The 16,565-nt window shown below is 37.6% G+C and overlaps 1 long non-coding RNA gene across 1 annotated transcript in view; it reads right to left on the bottom strand.

The window, feature by feature from the left end:
* Window positions 1-938: 938 nt before the first annotated feature.
* LOC133545098 (uncharacterized) overlaps window positions 939-16,565 on the bottom strand; it is a 17,315-nt gene continuing 1,688 nt past the window's right edge. Inside the window, exons 2-5 of the long non-coding RNA XR_009804724.1 lie at window positions 12,190-12,256; window positions 10,430-10,606; window positions 1,872-2,264; window positions 939-1,777 (exon numbers count right to left, since the gene is read on the bottom strand). This is a non-coding gene — a long non-coding RNA (uncharacterized LOC133545098). The remainder of the gene's footprint in view (window positions 1,778-1,871; window positions 2,265-10,429; window positions 10,607-12,189; window positions 12,257-16,565) is intronic.

Below are 16,565 nucleotides of genomic sequence, written 5' to 3' on the forward strand. Positions count from 1 at the left end.
TGCTTTTTAATGCCATTTTGTTGCTACTTCAAAAAATGTAATGCCCATGTGCGACTGCATTTAGTTGTTTTTTTTACATCATCAAAAGCTTCCAATGATCTGTATACACACAGTTGCAAGCATTAGACAAGTAAATGAGTTGAAAAGTTGACATGAACTGTTACTATCTAGTGTATTAGAATTGGATTACAAAGCTGTTTCATTGGAGAATGTATTTTTATTGATTTATTTTTGTGGAGTAGCATCTGGTGTTTTGACTGTGTGCGTGGCCGTAGACAATCGCTCATTAAAAGGTTCGACTATCCAAAATATTAAAGGAGAACTGCACTTAAAGCCTCTAAACAAACATCCCATTCTGCATCAGATGATCAATATAATATACCCATTAGCCATTTATTTAGTTGTGTCTGTTTGAAACATGCTGTAAGTATATATATATATATATATATATTCTCTGAAATGATGACTTATAACAGCCACAAAGCATTTTTAATCAGGATACAATTTGTTTTCAAATAGTTCAAAGGTTTTATGGAAAAATAAATGAACATCATACTAGGATTGCAAATGATGCATGTGTTTGGAAATGGATGATGGATTTAAACATTTGAGAAAAATACAGAATAATATTGGTAAAAATGCCAATCAAATGCATTTGAAAAAAGCTATAGCAATGAAACATATTGCATTTCTTGTATTTACACCCTCTCTGTTGTTTCAAATGTTTACAGTAAACAGCAAGTATGTATCAAGTGTCCGGCAGCTGAAGGAACTTGTATTCATTTATTGTGGGAATGTCAGAGAATGAAATAGTTGTGGTCTGCTGTGAAAATGGCCTCTTTTGTCCATCCTAGGCTAGCGTAGATCACTTGAGGGAATTGCGTCACAACAGTTGCTAATGTTAGGCAAGTTAGCTCATATGTGTTGAAGTGGAGATGATTGAAATAAACGACTCCGTGTCGGCTCAGCTTCTCCATTATCCTGACATGGTGTCACAGTTAAGGACTACACGCCTACAGTGACCAAAGAATGGAAAAGTTGATGTTTCATTTTGCTTGATTGAAGCAGTGCTTTTGTCGTGTTCCCACCTTACAATACCTCTTGTATGCAGTTCAAAAAAGAAACGACTGTAACCTTCTTAAGTTCATTTTCCTTTACCGTTTGACATATTGACTGTCCGCCATGTCCTACAATCATATTCCCTTTTTTAAATGCCTCATTTAATGCTTTTTTATTGCCCTTTAAAGCCTTCATTTACGCAAAACCATTAATACACACAACCACACTTCAAGTTGATGGACATCAGACTATATTGCTCATCATAACGCTAGTTTGGAGTGGATAACAAATTGTAATGATGTAACATTCAGTTATGCTTCCAGTCTGCTGTAATCGAAAAGGGATCAACATTTCTCATATTGAACTTCTATTTCATTATTGTGACCCAATTTTGGCCTGAAAACACCCTCTGTTTGGGAAAACTTACTAAGGATTCCTTCCACTTTTTTCCGCTTAAGGATGCGCTTTGGTGTTCCTGCAGGTTTGTTTCCAGGGCGTCAAAAAGGGACAGCATTTTGACACGTAGAAAAAAGAGGTCCAAATAAAGGCCTACATTTGGGCTCTGCAGCATGTCTCATGGCAGCAAGGCGGAACAATGATATGAATACGCCGCTCTCAGGAAAGAGCTCTTGCTGGCCCGATTGTTGAGGAGGGCCGTCGCTGTATTTGTCTCCAACCAAGTCGCAGAGAGTTTGAAGTACTCTGACTTGGACCGGATCTGAAAGGGAAAAAAGAGCACAAACAATAGCAGAAGGAGAAAATGTGTTCAAAGTTGAAGTCAACAAAACAATGACATCATGAATGCTACTTACCTATTTTCAAGAGGACTTCTTCAATTCCTTCTTTTTCTGCCCACATTTTTTCCATCACATGGCGTCCATGATTTTTCTGCCTGTGGTTGATAACAGATAGTGTCCTCAATAGATGGGTTGCCTGCATCTCTCCTGTCTGGTGCCAGGAAAGCTGCCTTTTTATTCTCAGGTGGATTCAGGTAGCAAGCTATTGTGTACGCCGGGTGAAGGACCATAGGTGTGGACATTTGGTGATGGGCCAGCGGTGTGGGGATGGGAGGGGTGTACAGCCTCCATAGAGTGATCAAACTTGGCTGGTGAGGCCATTGGTTGATGGGCAGGATGCATGGTCTTCGTAGGGAAATGGACCTTTGATGTGGAGACCATATGGCAGGGGTGTCCAAACTTTTTCCACTGAAAAATCAAAGCAAGCGGGGGCCATTTTCATATTTTTGATTTGAAAAACCAATACAATATATGTATCAAAAATATACATTTAGGCCTCCACTCAGTTAGGGTTTTGGTCCAAAAAATAGATTAAAAATGTGTCATTATTCAGTATTATTAGTATTGTTTTCATTATTATTCATGTTTTAAATCTCTAGATCAACATTAGGGAAAAAATGGAAAAAACAGAAAATATGCAATATTTTCATCCAATAACTTTTTGAGGTGGAATATTTGAGATGATATAATAATTGAAGCCTTCATTTTGGATTTTGATTCATTATTATTTTTGGAGCAATGACACTTCAAAACAAATCACACTAAAATAATTGGGGATCGAAAAGTGTCCTACTCATTAAAGTGTAAAAAAATAAATCATAAATTTTTTTACTGACGATGCATCAGTGTTGTCGGGTCTCCCACTAATTATCATTCAGAATAATCAGGAATTGAGATATCGCACAGGCAGCCCATGCATACTGTGCCCTCTGGGCAACAGTAGCAATGATATGCCCAGCCACCTGGGAGTCTGGCCGCATAGTCGTTATAGCTGTTCAACCAACCTTTTTAAGTTACGGTTGGGTAGTTAACATGGGCGCCGATTGCATCGAACCTTGATAGCAGTTCAGCAAACCATTTTAAGTTACAGTTTTAACAAGTACCAAACGTTGAAACCGTGAGTCAGGATGGTGTGTGGAAAAGCTAAATGCCCGTGTCAGTCTCCCTGATAATAAAATTGTGAAAGCAAACTTTTTGATGAATGCTCTATTAAAATGTGACATTCAATATTGGTTTTACCACCGACCGGTGATTTTGATATACTGCCCAGACAGTTAAGTAGACCGTCAATGTTCTATTAATAGCAAAACCCTTGGACTCTGAAAGTTGTAACATGTTGAAAAGAGTAGTCGCTGCAAAGAAGGCTTTGTAGAAGCAAAAATTTTGGAAAATCCTGGACTTTCCAAAATGGTGTAATAGGTTAAAAAATGTGGAAACATTGTATTGTTGTACCTTTATTTGTAGTTATTCTCCTTTTTTATTAAACATTTAAAAGTAAATGAGGCCATTCCTGAAGGAATTGTGTACGAATGCTCCAATGCTGGGAGACTGACACAGGCATTTTGCTTTTACACACACCATTCTGACCCACGGTTTCAAAACTTGGTACTTCTTAAAACCGTAACTTAAAAGGGTTGGCTAAACAGCTACCAAGGTACGAGGCAATTGGCGCCCATGTTAACTACCCAACCGTAACTTAAAAAGGTTGGTTGAACAGCTATAAGGACTACGCAGCCTGTCTGCGGCCGGGCAGACCTTCGCTGCTGTTGCCCGGAGGGCACAGCATGCATGGGCTGCCCGGCGGCCGGGCAGACCTTCGCTGCTGTTGCCCGGAGGGCACAGCATGCATGGGCTGCCCGGCGGCCGGGCAGACCTTCGCTGCTGTTTTCTTTCTACTTACTAAATATATCATTTCTGTTCCAAACAGCATCACTGATGTCAACAGCAACATTTGATGATCATTTGAAAAATTAAAAATCCTGCGGTATAGGCATCTTTGGCAGGAGGTGTCTTCTGCCAAGGCATTTACTCTCCTGAAAGAATAAATAAAGTACTATCTAATCTAAATTTATTGATGTCTTGGACAATTTTTCAATCGGTGGAGAATTATTGAAGTAATAACATGTTGAAATGACAAATTGTAATACGGAATTTCGGGAAAACAGAGAATTTTTCCACTTCTTATGCAGAAGAAAGCTTCGACGGTGGAACAGTTAAAACGCGTTGAAAAATGTGGAAGGTGTAGTCGCCAGAAAAAGCTATAGCACAAGTATTGTGCGGCTGAATCAAGTTCGTTTTTGGGAATTTTTGCGTAAGGCCCCCCCCTTACGACATTCTCGAGAATTTCTTTTTTCCAAAATTATGCATTTTCTGCCCTTTTTGGGTTTTATCGGCACTTCTGAAGAGGTTTTGAGACATTTCCTACAACTATAGCACAAGTATTGTGCGGCTGAAGAAAGTTCGTTTTTGGGGATTTTTGCGTAAGGCCCCCCCCCCTACGACATGTTGTCAAATAAAGTTTTCTAAAAATATGCATTTTCTGCCCTTTTTGGGTTTTGTCGGCACTTCTGAAGAAGTTTTGAGACATTTCCTACAACTATAGAACAAGTATTGTGCTGCTGAAGAAAGTTCGTTTTTGGGAATTTTTGCGTAAGGCCCCCCCTTACGACATTTTCGAGAATTTTTTTTTTCCAAAAATATGCATTTTCCGCCCTTTTTGGGTTTTGTCAGCACTTCTGAAGAGGTTTTGAAACATTTCCTACAACTATAACACCAGTATTGTGCGGCTGAAGAAAGTTCGTTTTTGGGAATTTTTGCGTAAGGCCCCCCCTTACGACATTTTCGAGAATTTTTTTTTCCAAAAATATGCATTTTCTGCCCTTTTTGGGTTTTGTCGGCACTTCTGAAGAGGTTTTGAGACATTTCCTACAACTATAGCACAAGTATTGTGCGACGGAAGAAAGTTCGTTTTTGGGAATTTTTGCGTAAGGCCCCCCCCCCTTACGACATTTTCGAGAAAAAAAGTTTTCCAAAAATATGCATTTTCTGCCCTTTTTGGATTTTGTCGGCACTTCTGAAGAGGTTTTGAGACATTTCCTACAACTATAGCACAAGTATTGTGCGGCTGAAGAAAGTTCGAAGGTGGAATGGTTTGAATAGGTTAAAACTTCGAAAAGTTGTATTGTTGTATCTTTATTTGTCATTATTTATTTATTTTATTTTTTATTAAACATTAAAAACTAGATGAGGCAATTCCTGAAGGAATTGCGTGTGATTGCTCCAATGCTGATGATGAACTGAAATCGCGGAATTATTTTAGCATTGTTTAACTCAAGTACACAATTCCTGAAGAGTCTGAAAATTTTGAAGTTGGAACAGTTGGAATCAGATGGAATAAGTGGAACTTTGAAGGATGTCCCATTGATTTCAATAGGAATTTCCCCAAAACTTAGTCCATGAGTACTGTGCCTATTAGCAACATTAGCAAAGACCTGCTAGTCCTTATACTTGTTCAACCAACCCTTTTAAGTTACGGTTTGGTAGTTAACATGGACTACGATTGAAACCGTGATTCAGGATGGTGTGTGGAAAAGTTAAATTCCTGTGTCAAATGTCCAGACCACAAACAACAAGATTAAATAAATGTCTGTTGAAAAGTAATACTGAATTTGTCATTTGACTGGGGGCTCTGTTTGATTGATTTGTCAAAAAGTCTTTGACAGTAAAGAAGACTGCCTATGTCCAGTGTAGATTAAAGTCTTGACATTACCTGACCTGTGTGATTGTTAGTGATGGGTTGATGAGGCGTTGCACAGCCTTTTGACACATTTATAGACAGTATTGATCCTGTGTCACTAAATACTGACATCTGCTGGACATTAAAATTCCCTACAGGAAATCTATGGACCAACTCAACTGACACTGATTTTATGACCGAGTATATCCAATAATATAAACCAAGTCATTGAATTTCATTTAGGATTATTTCATATCTTCATTTAAATAATACTAAATTTTTTTAAATACTTTTTAGATACAGTCAATAAATAATGTGAACATGTATCATAACATGGAAATCTAAGAGAACGTGTTGTGAATGAGGATAGTTGTGGACTGGGAATTTTTTTTTACACATGTGCTCTGAATACGCACTATTGATTGATTGATTGAAACTTTTATTAGTAGATTGCACAGTTCATTACATATTCTGTACAATTGACCACTAAATGGTAACACCCCAATAAGTTTTTCAACTTAAGTCAGGGTCGGATTCCACGTTAATCAATTCATGGTAAAAACGTAATGAGTGATCCATCGAGCTGGATTTGAACCAGTGCCCTAAAGAACTCAGCATAAGCTAATACAGCTTTCCACTTTATCAACTGAGCTATCGAAAGGATTAGCTGATACTGCACACGCAGATGTCGATGCATCAGTGTTGTCGGGTCTCCCACTAATTATCATTCAGAATAATCAGGAATTGAGATATTGCACAGGCAGCCCATGCATACTGTGCCCTCTGGGCAACAGTAGCAATGATATGCCCAGTCACCTGGGAGTCTGGCCGCATAGTCGTTATAGCTGTTCAACCAACCTTTTTAAGTTACGGTTGGGTAGTTAACATGGGCGCCGATTGCATCGAACCTTGATAGCAGTTCAGCAAACCATTTTAAGTTACAGTTTTAACAAGTACCAAACGTTGAAACCGTGAGTCAGGATGGTGTGTGGAAAAGCTAAATGCCCGTGTCAGTCTCCCTGATAATAAAATTGTGAAAGCAAACTTTTTGATGAATGCTCTATTAAAATGTGACATTCAATATTAGTTTTACCACCGACCGGTGATTTTGATATGCTGCCCAGACAGTTAAGTAGACCGTCAATGTTCTATTAATAGCAAAACCCTTGGACTCTGAAAGTTGTAACATGTTGAAAACTGTGAAAAGAGTAAGTGCTGCAAAGAAGGCTTTGTAGAAGCAAGAATTTTGGAAAATCCTGGACTTTCCAAAATGGTGTAATAGGTTAAAAAATGTGGAACCATTGTATTGTTGTATCTTTATTTATAGTTATTTTCCTTTTTTATTAAACATTTAAAAGTAAATGAGGCCATTCCTGAAGGAATTGTATACGAATGCTCCAATGCTGGGAGACTGACACAGGCATTTTGCTTTTACACACACCATTCTGACCCACGGTTTCAACACTTGGTACTTCTTAAAACCGTAACTTAAAAGGGTTGGCTAAACAGCTACTAAGGTACGAGGCAATTGGCACCCATTTTAACTACCCAACCGTTACTTAAAAAGGTTGGTAGAACAGCTATAAGGACTACGCAGCCAGTCTGCGGCCGGGCAGACCTTCGCTGCTGTTGCTCCTTGTGTTTTCTTTCTACTTACTAAATATATCATTTCTGTTCCAAACAGCATCACTGATGTCAACGGTAACATTTGATGATCATTTGAAAAATTAAAAATCCTGCGGTATAGGCATCTTTGGCAGGAGGTGTCTTCTGCCAAGGCATTTACTCTCCTGAAGGAATAAATAAAGTAGTATCTAATCTAAATTTATTGATGTGTTGGACAATTTCTCAATCGGTGGAGAATTGTTGAAGTAATAACATGTTGAAATGACAAATGGTAATACGGAATTAAAGGAAAACAGACAATTTTTCCACTTCTTATGCAGAAGAAAGCTTTGACGGTGGAACAGTTAAAACACGTTGAAAAATGTGGAAGGTGTAGTCGCCAGAAAAAGGGTGGAAATAGGGCTTCGGAAAAGCAGGAATTCTGGAAAATCCTCAACTTTTTTTGACAAGGAAAAGGGGAAGTTTGAATTTCCAGAATGGTGCAATGAGTCGAAGGTGGAATGGTTTGAATAGGTTAAAACTTCGAAATGTTGTATTGTATCTTTTTTTATCATTATTTTTATTTTTTATTAAACATTAAAAACTAGATGAGGCAATTCCTGAAGGAATTGCGTGTGATTGCTCCAATGCTGATGATGAACTGGAATCCCGGAATTATTTTAGCATTGTTGAAATCAAGCAGACAATTCCTGAAGAGTCTGAAAATTTTGAAGTTGGAACAGTTGGAATCAGATGGAATAAGTGGAACTTTGAAGGATGTCCCATTGATTTCAATAGGAATTTCCCCAAAACTTAGTCCATGAGTACTGTGCCTATTAGCAACATTAGCAATGACCTGCTAGTCCTTATAGTTGTTCAACCAACCCTTTTAAGTTACGGTTTGGTAGTTAACATGGACTACGATTGAAACCGTGATTCAGGATGGTGTGTGGAAAAGTTAAATTCCTGTGTCAAATGTCCAGACCACAAACAACAAGATTAAATAAATGTCTGTTGAAAAGTAATACTGAATTTGTCATTTGACCGGGGGCTCTGTTTGATTGATTTGTCAAAAAGTCTTTGACAGTAAAGAAGACTGCCTATGTCCAGTGTAGATTAAAGTCTTGACATTACCTGACCTGTGTGATTGTTAGTGATGGGTTGATGAGGCGTTGCACATTTACTCTCCTGAAGGAATAAAGAAAGTAGTATCTAATCTAAATGTATTGATGTCTTGGACAATTTCTCAATCGGTGGAGAATTGTTGAAGTAATAACATGTTGAAATGACAAATGGTAATACGGAATTTCGGGAAAACAGAGAATTTTTCCACTTCTTATGCAGAAGAAAGCTTCGACGGTGGTGTTTTTCGGTCAGACGCTGGCAGCGGTGGCGCAGCCGCTCATCATCTTCACGCCCACCAAGATGGCGGCGTTGTGGTTCCCCGATCACCAGCGAGCCACGGCCAACATGATGGCCTCCATGGGTGAGTGAGAAATGTGGAAGTGTTTCCCCCACAGGACTGCAATCTACACTATATTGCCAAAAGTATTTGGCCAGCCATCCAAATGATGAGAATCAGGTGTCCTAATCACTTGGCCCGGCCGCAGGTGTATAGAATCAAGCACTTAGGCATGGAGACTGTTTTTACAAACATTTGTGAAAGAATGGGCCGCTCTCAGTGATTTCCAGCGTGGAACTGTCATTGGACGCCACCTTTGCAACAAATCCAGTGGCGAAATTTCCTCGCTCCTAAATATTCCAAAGTCAACTGTCGGCTTTATTATAAGAAAATGGAAGAGTTTGGGAACAACATCAACTCAGCCACCAATTAGTAGACCATGTAAACTGACAGAGAGGGGTCAGCGGAGAAATGACGGTGTGGTGTTGGTTTTCAGGAGTTGGGCTTGGCCCCTTAGTTCCAGTGAAAGGAACTTTGAATACTCCAGGATACCAAAACCTTTTGGACAATTCCACGCTCCTAACATGATTGTGCACCACTGCACAAAGCAAGGGCCATAAAGGCATGGATGACAGAGTCTGATGCAGCTGAACTTGACTGGCCTGCACAGAGTCCTGACCTGAACCCAATAGAACACCTTTGGGATGAATTAGAATGGAGACTGAGAGCCAGGCCTTCTCCACCAACATCAGTGTGTGACCTGCCCAATGCGCTTTTGGAAGAATGGTGGAAAATTCCTATAAAGACACTCGGCAACCTTGTGGACAGCCTTCCCAGAAAAGTTGAAGCTGTAATAGCTGCAAAAGGTGGACCCACATCATATTGAACGCTATGGGTTAGGAATGATATGGCCCTTCAAGTTCATATGTGAGTCAAGGCAGGTGGCCAGATACTTTTGGCAATATAGTGTATTTGTTGGCGGCGGTGGTTTGCCTTGGAATAATCCACTATTTTGCATAAATGGCTGTAAAAAAACATGAAATGCAAAACATTCATGTTTAGAATGAGTGTTGTCACAGTTCCACAATTAACGAATGTACTTTTAAATTCACTATAAATTTACAAGAATATTGGTCAATATTATTACATATGTAAATATATATTGTAAAACATTAATTAATTATTGAATTCACTACTTCTATTGAAAACTGCTTCAAACTGTCAAGTATTTAAAGAGGTCCTATTATTTGAGAACCACTGGACCAGGATGGCGCAAGCGGGGATCGAACCTGGAACCCTCAAGTTGCTGGCACGGCCGCTCTACCAACCAAGCTGTACCGCCCTTTAAAATGGTAATACTAACTGTGGGGTGTTTTACCGCGGTTATCATTAATACCATTCATGGTTACATCCCTAGAGTGATTTTAGATGTGGGAGGGGCCCACAGATGCACTCGCTGGTCACATGCATTCATGGTCTACAAAAGTCTTTCCAATGGATGAGTCACTTTTTGGAAAAAGAGGTCTGATTACGCAATATAGCAAGAAAGTGGTTACGTTGGCAACACTGATCCCTTCCTGCTACATGGTCTTATGCTCTGGCAGACCAAGTGAGTTACAAGGTGTCTATGAGCAATTTTATGGGAGACACTTGACATGGAGGTGATCATCTTTAGCCCGCTGTTCCTCCACAGCCAACCCGCTGGGCATCCTCATCGCCAACATGGCGTCTCCAAAGATCGCTCGCACGGCACAACTCCCACTTTTGGTGAGTTATATAGAATTACTGAATAGCTGATTAAAGGATCTCAAGGTAAAAATAAATGTTCACCTGTCATCCTTCAGATGTTGGTCTATGCCGTTGTTGCCTGCGTCAGCTGTTTCCTCGTCACCATGGGCATGCGGTGCAGTGCCCCCCCCCCCGACGCCGCCATCGGCCAGCGCAGAACATTCCACCTCGGAACCCTTCAGTCAGACATGGCTTCAAACTGGTAGGAAACATCCTGCACTGCAAAAAGTCAGTGTTCAAAAACGAGAAAAAAACAAACTAAAATTAGGGGTATTTAGCAATATTATCTGCCAATAAAAGAAGAAGGTTTATCTTGTCAAGACTTTCCAAAACAGGTCAAATTAGCAAACCTCTATGGACCAAAAAATACCTTAAAATAAGTATATTCTCACTAATAAGTGCACTTTTCTTGGTAGAAAAAAAGAGACCTTTTTCCTCAATATGTTGAAGAGTATTCTTACATGAAGTAAACGCTAAGGCCATTATCTTGACGTAACGATATGCGTTCGGCATCATGATTTTTTTTTTCATGCTTGAAGTAAGACATTTTTTACTTTAAAAAAGCAGTTTTCTACTTGTGCTGATGACACAGATTTGCAACAGTTGATATTCTAGTTTCAAGCATGTTTTACTCAATATAGGTCATAAGAGTGTGGTACGCCAGCTGCACCGAAGCAGACAAACAGGCGATTCAGAGGGTCATAAAGTCTCCACAAAAAATCATCGGCTGCCCCCTGCCCTCCTTGAAGGATTGACATAACTCCCGGTACCTCAACAAAGCAAAAAGCATCACCAAGGACAGCACACACCCCGGCTTCCACCTGTTCCACCTGCTACCATCGGGCAGGCGCTTCAGGTGCATCAGAGCCAGAACAAACAGACTCAGAGACAGCTTCTTTCCCAGAGCTGTCACCATGTTGAACTCTAACTTAATAATAATAATAATAAAAATAATAATAATAATAATAATAATTCACCCCTATACAATATCCTACCCTAATACCCTACTGTGCAATACTACCCATCCATCCATTTTCTACCGCTTATTCCCTTCAAGTGCAATACGTCCGACACTGATTATTATTTATTACTTTGGTACTCTTGTCTTGTTCTGTATATTGTACAGTATTTTGTATTTCTATAGTGTTTTGTATATTGTACAGGATTGCTTCTTATTTTTATTGGATTGTAGTCTGTTTATTTCAATTGATAGTTTTTCCTTTATTACCTCTCGTGCCCATATTTGTTTCCACTACCGCACCTTAAGTTGGAGTCCTTAATCTCGTTCTATGCAAATATAATGACAATAAAGTCCATTCTATTGTATTTTATTCTATTCTATAACATCTCAGCAACAAGCTGTAATATCTTACTGAGATCATTTAGGAGCAAAACCCTTAAAACAAGTGAAACACTAACATCAAATCTGCTTAGTGAGAAGAATGATCTTATCAGACAGAAAAGAAGCAAATATCACCCTTATTTGAAACATTTCATCTTACTTTTTTTTTTGTGCAAATATATTTGATTTGATTTTACAGTTAAAATGACAAACAGTCACATCCACTCATACACACACACATACACACTTGAGGAGAGAGGTGCACATGAACTTTAACAACTCAAGGTTTACAATACAGACATTATTAGAAAATATACCCAAATATTGTATATATATATATATATACACATACACACACACATATATATATCCATACATATATATATACATATATCCATCCATCCTGCTGCGGCTCACGATCAGCAGGCTATCCAGATCACAGCAAAATGGATGAACATACCTCGGCATCAAGGATCCTCAGCAAGTGTTCACAAGATCACCTCCCGAGGGCCTGTCCACCGTACACACTTAGAGGGGAAAAAAAGGAAAAGTTACAGGGCTTGATCAATACAAAAAAAACTGAACAAAAAAGCAAGTAAACCATGACAAAACCAGATCAGAAGTGACACAAGAAAAACAAGTGTAGTGTTGAATCAGTACAAAAGATAATAACAATAAAGATAAAAAAGGAATACAACTACAATAAGATGGCAGTTTAGTTTTTCTTGAAATGTCTATAAGTTATGCTTCAATATATGTCAGTAAAGGTTTCCAGGTTAATTCCCATTTGTTCATATTTGTAGAGTTTATAAATCTTATTTTTTCAAGAGTCATTACATTCACAAGTTCATTTAAGCAGTTCCTGAAGTTGGGTGCAGATAGACTATTCCAGTCTTTTGGCCAAAACCGTCCCAAGCAGCAACACACTTCTAATATGTTTTGGAAGCTTTTGTGTTTCTGAAGACCACCCAAATAAGATCATATCCCTATCAGGGACAATTTGTCTCTGATATACCCCCGAGTAAAAAAAGAAAATGCTGGACCAAAATGATTGAATAATTGGACATCCCCAAAAGGAGTGAGACAATGATCCTTCAGCAGATTTACATTTATCACAAAGTGGAGATGTATCAGGATAAAATGTGTGTAATAAAACTTTCGAATAGTAAAAAGGATGAATCACTTTAAACTGTATGAGCCTATGTCTGCTGTTAATTGAGCACTTGTGAATTTGAGAGAGTGTCTGTTCCCATTGCTGATTGGGTATTGTTGTTCTTAGTTCCTGTTCCCATGCTCTTTGAACACTGTCTGCTGATGTCATGGACATAATGAAGCAGCTGACAAATTTAGCCATAGACTTTTTACTTGTGGGTGGTAAATTTAATACTTCTAAAAGAGGATGTTTTTCATTTACCAGCTGAGACTTTGAAATATTTTCTTTGATAAATGTTTTTACCTGCAAATAGCAAAACCAACTGAATTGGGACAAATTCAATTTGATTCGCAATTGCTCAAATGACACAAGACTTTCCTCGACATAAATGTCTTTGATGCATTTAATTCCATTTGAGTACCAGTCAAAAAATGTTGTATCTGTTATCGATGGAATAAATGCATGATTGTGATATATTGGTGAATACATAGTCACATTGGAAATATTCAATTGTTTTTTAATTTGAGAAAGAATTTTGATAGAATTTCGTACTACAACACTATGACGTATTGATTTAATTGAAGAGACTGGTTTAGTCAAAAGTAGCGATAGCAATGATGTATAAGGTTTCACTAATGACTGCAGTTCCAATTTCAGCCATAAGGGAGCAGAATTAAGAGATTCATTATTTGGGGACCCCATCTTCCAATAGGTCAATGCGTTCAGATTTGATGCCCAATAATAATTTTTGAACATTGGAAGATCCAGTCCCCCTTCCTCTGTAGATCTAAATAAGTGCTTTTTGGATATTCTGCGTTTTTTACATCCCCACACAAAATCTAGAACTAAAGATTCAAGTTTTTGGAAAAAATCTACAGGAATTACAATTGGTCAATTTTGAAAAAGAGAAATACATTTTGGCAAGGTGATCATTTTGATAGCATTCACCTTGCCTAACATAGAGAGAGGTAGGGTCTTCCAATACTCAATACACACTTTCAGTCTCTCAAAGGCTTCAATAAAGTTCAACTTTAGTAATGATTCATCATTTGGAGATATTTTTAAGCCAAGATAGGATATGTAATTTTCTGCGACTTTAACTGGATTTTGACTGATCTCAACATGATCTCCTAGGAACATAAGCTCACTTTTGGACCAGTTTATTTTATAACCAGATATTCTACATATTCTAAAAGAAGTGGTAGTGCAACTTCTGGCTCAGTAAGTGTAACAAGTACATCATCTGCATAAAGTGAGATGAGACTCTCTAATGAGCCCACTGAAAATCCTTTAATATTAGACTTCATTCTTAAACCAATAGCCAGTGGTTCGAGGGCCAAATTGAAGAGTAAGGGCGAAAGGCAGTCACCCTGTCTCACTCCGCGGTGTAATTCAAAACTATCCCATATTACATTATTAGTTATGACATATGATTTTGGTGCAGAATAAATGATTTGAACCCATTTTATGAAATGTTCTCCCAATCCAAATAATTTGGGAACATGAAAAAGATAAGCCCACTCAATTGAATCAAAAGCTTTATGAGCATCCAGAGTCAGGACGGCAGCCTTTTTGTTTCCTGTGCAGTCAGAGTACAATACGTTCAGTAATCTCCGTACATTGCCAAAAGAAGGTCTGTCCGGGATGAAACCCACCTGATCTGGATGAATCATTTCTGTTATGTGGTTGCGAGTACCTTAGTTAGAATCTTATGGTCTAAATTGAGCAGGGAGATAGGTCTATAATTGGCTGGATCAAGTGGATTCTTTCCCTTTTTTGGTATTATACATATATGGGCTTCATACAAAGAACTTGGAAGTTTGTTGTTCACAAAAGAATCATTTAACATTCTAAGTATTATAGGGGATAGTATTTCACTGAAAGCTTGATAAAACTCCGCACCAAATCCATCTGGACCAGGGCTTTTATTCAAGGAGAAAGATTTCAGTGCTTTTTGCAGTTCTTCAGTTGAAATAGTGTTGTCTAAAGAATTCTGATGATTTGGACTCAGTTGAGGTAAGTTTAATGTGGTAAAAAAATCATTGAAATCATTAACCGATATAGCTGAATTAGATTGATATCATTCTGAATAAAAGTCTTTGAAGACATTATTGATATCCTTTAGATCTGTACATGTTTCACCTGTTTTTGAGCATATTTTGTGAATAGCAGCTTTGGCTTGATCTCCTTTGAGCTGTCTAGATAGAAGTTTTTGTGGTTTATCGGATATTTCAAAATGTTTTTGTTTATTTTTCAGCAGGAGTTTAGATACTTCCCCATGAAGAAGAAGAGAGTTGTATTCATTTTTCAGTTCCAGCATCTTATTGTAATCAGACTGCAAAAGAGAATTTATATGAATTTTTTCCATTTCTTTTTCTAATTCTCTCTGCCTTTTTCTTGTTTCTCTTTGTTTTGAGATTTCAAATGAAATGATATATCCTCTCACAGTAGCTTTAAGAGCTTCCCACAATGTGGAGTCTGAGACCTCTCCGTTATCATTCACCTCAATAAAATCTTGGATAATCTTGTTTATATACTCTTTAAAATCTTCAGATAATAATAGTTGTGGATTAAATCTCCATTTTTGTTTGATTTTAAGGAGATCAATTTGAATCTGCAAACTCCCAGGACTGTGATCTGAGATGATTCTACTATGGTACTCAGGATTACTGACATTGGAGAGGGCAGAGGCTTCCACTAAAAAGTCATCAATTCTCGTGTAGGAATTGTGTACAGCGGAGTAAAATGAATACTCCCTTTTATTAGGGTGTTTTACTCTCCATATGTCTATGATATTTCTTGATCTCATAAGATTATTAATAGTTTTAGTTGAGTTAGCAATGACATGAGATTTAGTTGACAATCTATCTAAAGTGGGGTCCAAAAGGCAGTTAAAATCACCACCAATGTAGATATGAGAGGAGCTATCATCAGGAAGTAGACCAAAGACTCCATGATAAAAGTTTGAGTCATCAGTGTTTGGTCCATAGATATTCCAAAAAGTTACTGGCTAGGATGTAATATGACCATTCAATAAAATAAATCTTCCATTAGGGTCAATTATTTTTGATGTAAGTATGAAAGGCACATTTTTATGAAATAAAATAGCTCCACCTCTAGCTTGTGAAGTAAAGGGTGCGTGATAAACCTGAGATATCCAGCTTGTTTGAAGTTTGTGTTGGTTGTCTTTACAGAGATGTGTTTCTTGTAAGAATACAACATCTGCTTTTAATGAATTTAAATGGGAAAAAACCTTCCCTGTCAAGCTATATTTCTAACAAAGACAAATCATTATTTCTTCTAGATTTTCCAGAACAACATTTTTAAAAAAGAAATTCAAGACTTTGAAATAAGATTTAAATTGGATTCTACAGATTTTCTAGATTTGCCAGAATAATTTTTGGGGAATTTCAATCATAATAAGTTTGAAGAAATATTTCACAAATATTTTTCCTTGTAAAAAACAGAAGCTAAAATGGAGAATTAAATTAAAATGTATTTATTATTATTTACAATAAAAAATAATACATTTATTTGAACATTGATTTCAATTTTCAGGAAAGAATTTAAAAGGTATATGTGTTTAAAAATCCTAAAATCATTTTTAAGGTTGTATTTTTTCTCTAAAATCGTCTTTCAGAAAGTTATAAGAAGCAAAGTAAAAAAAATAAATGAATTTATTT

This window comes from Nerophis ophidion, linkage group LG28, assembly GCF_033978795.1.
Source record: "Nerophis ophidion isolate RoL-2023_Sa linkage group LG28, RoL_Noph_v1.0, whole genome shotgun sequence".
Taxonomy (NCBI): Eukaryota; Metazoa; Chordata; class Actinopteri; order Syngnathiformes; family Syngnathidae; genus Nerophis; species Nerophis ophidion.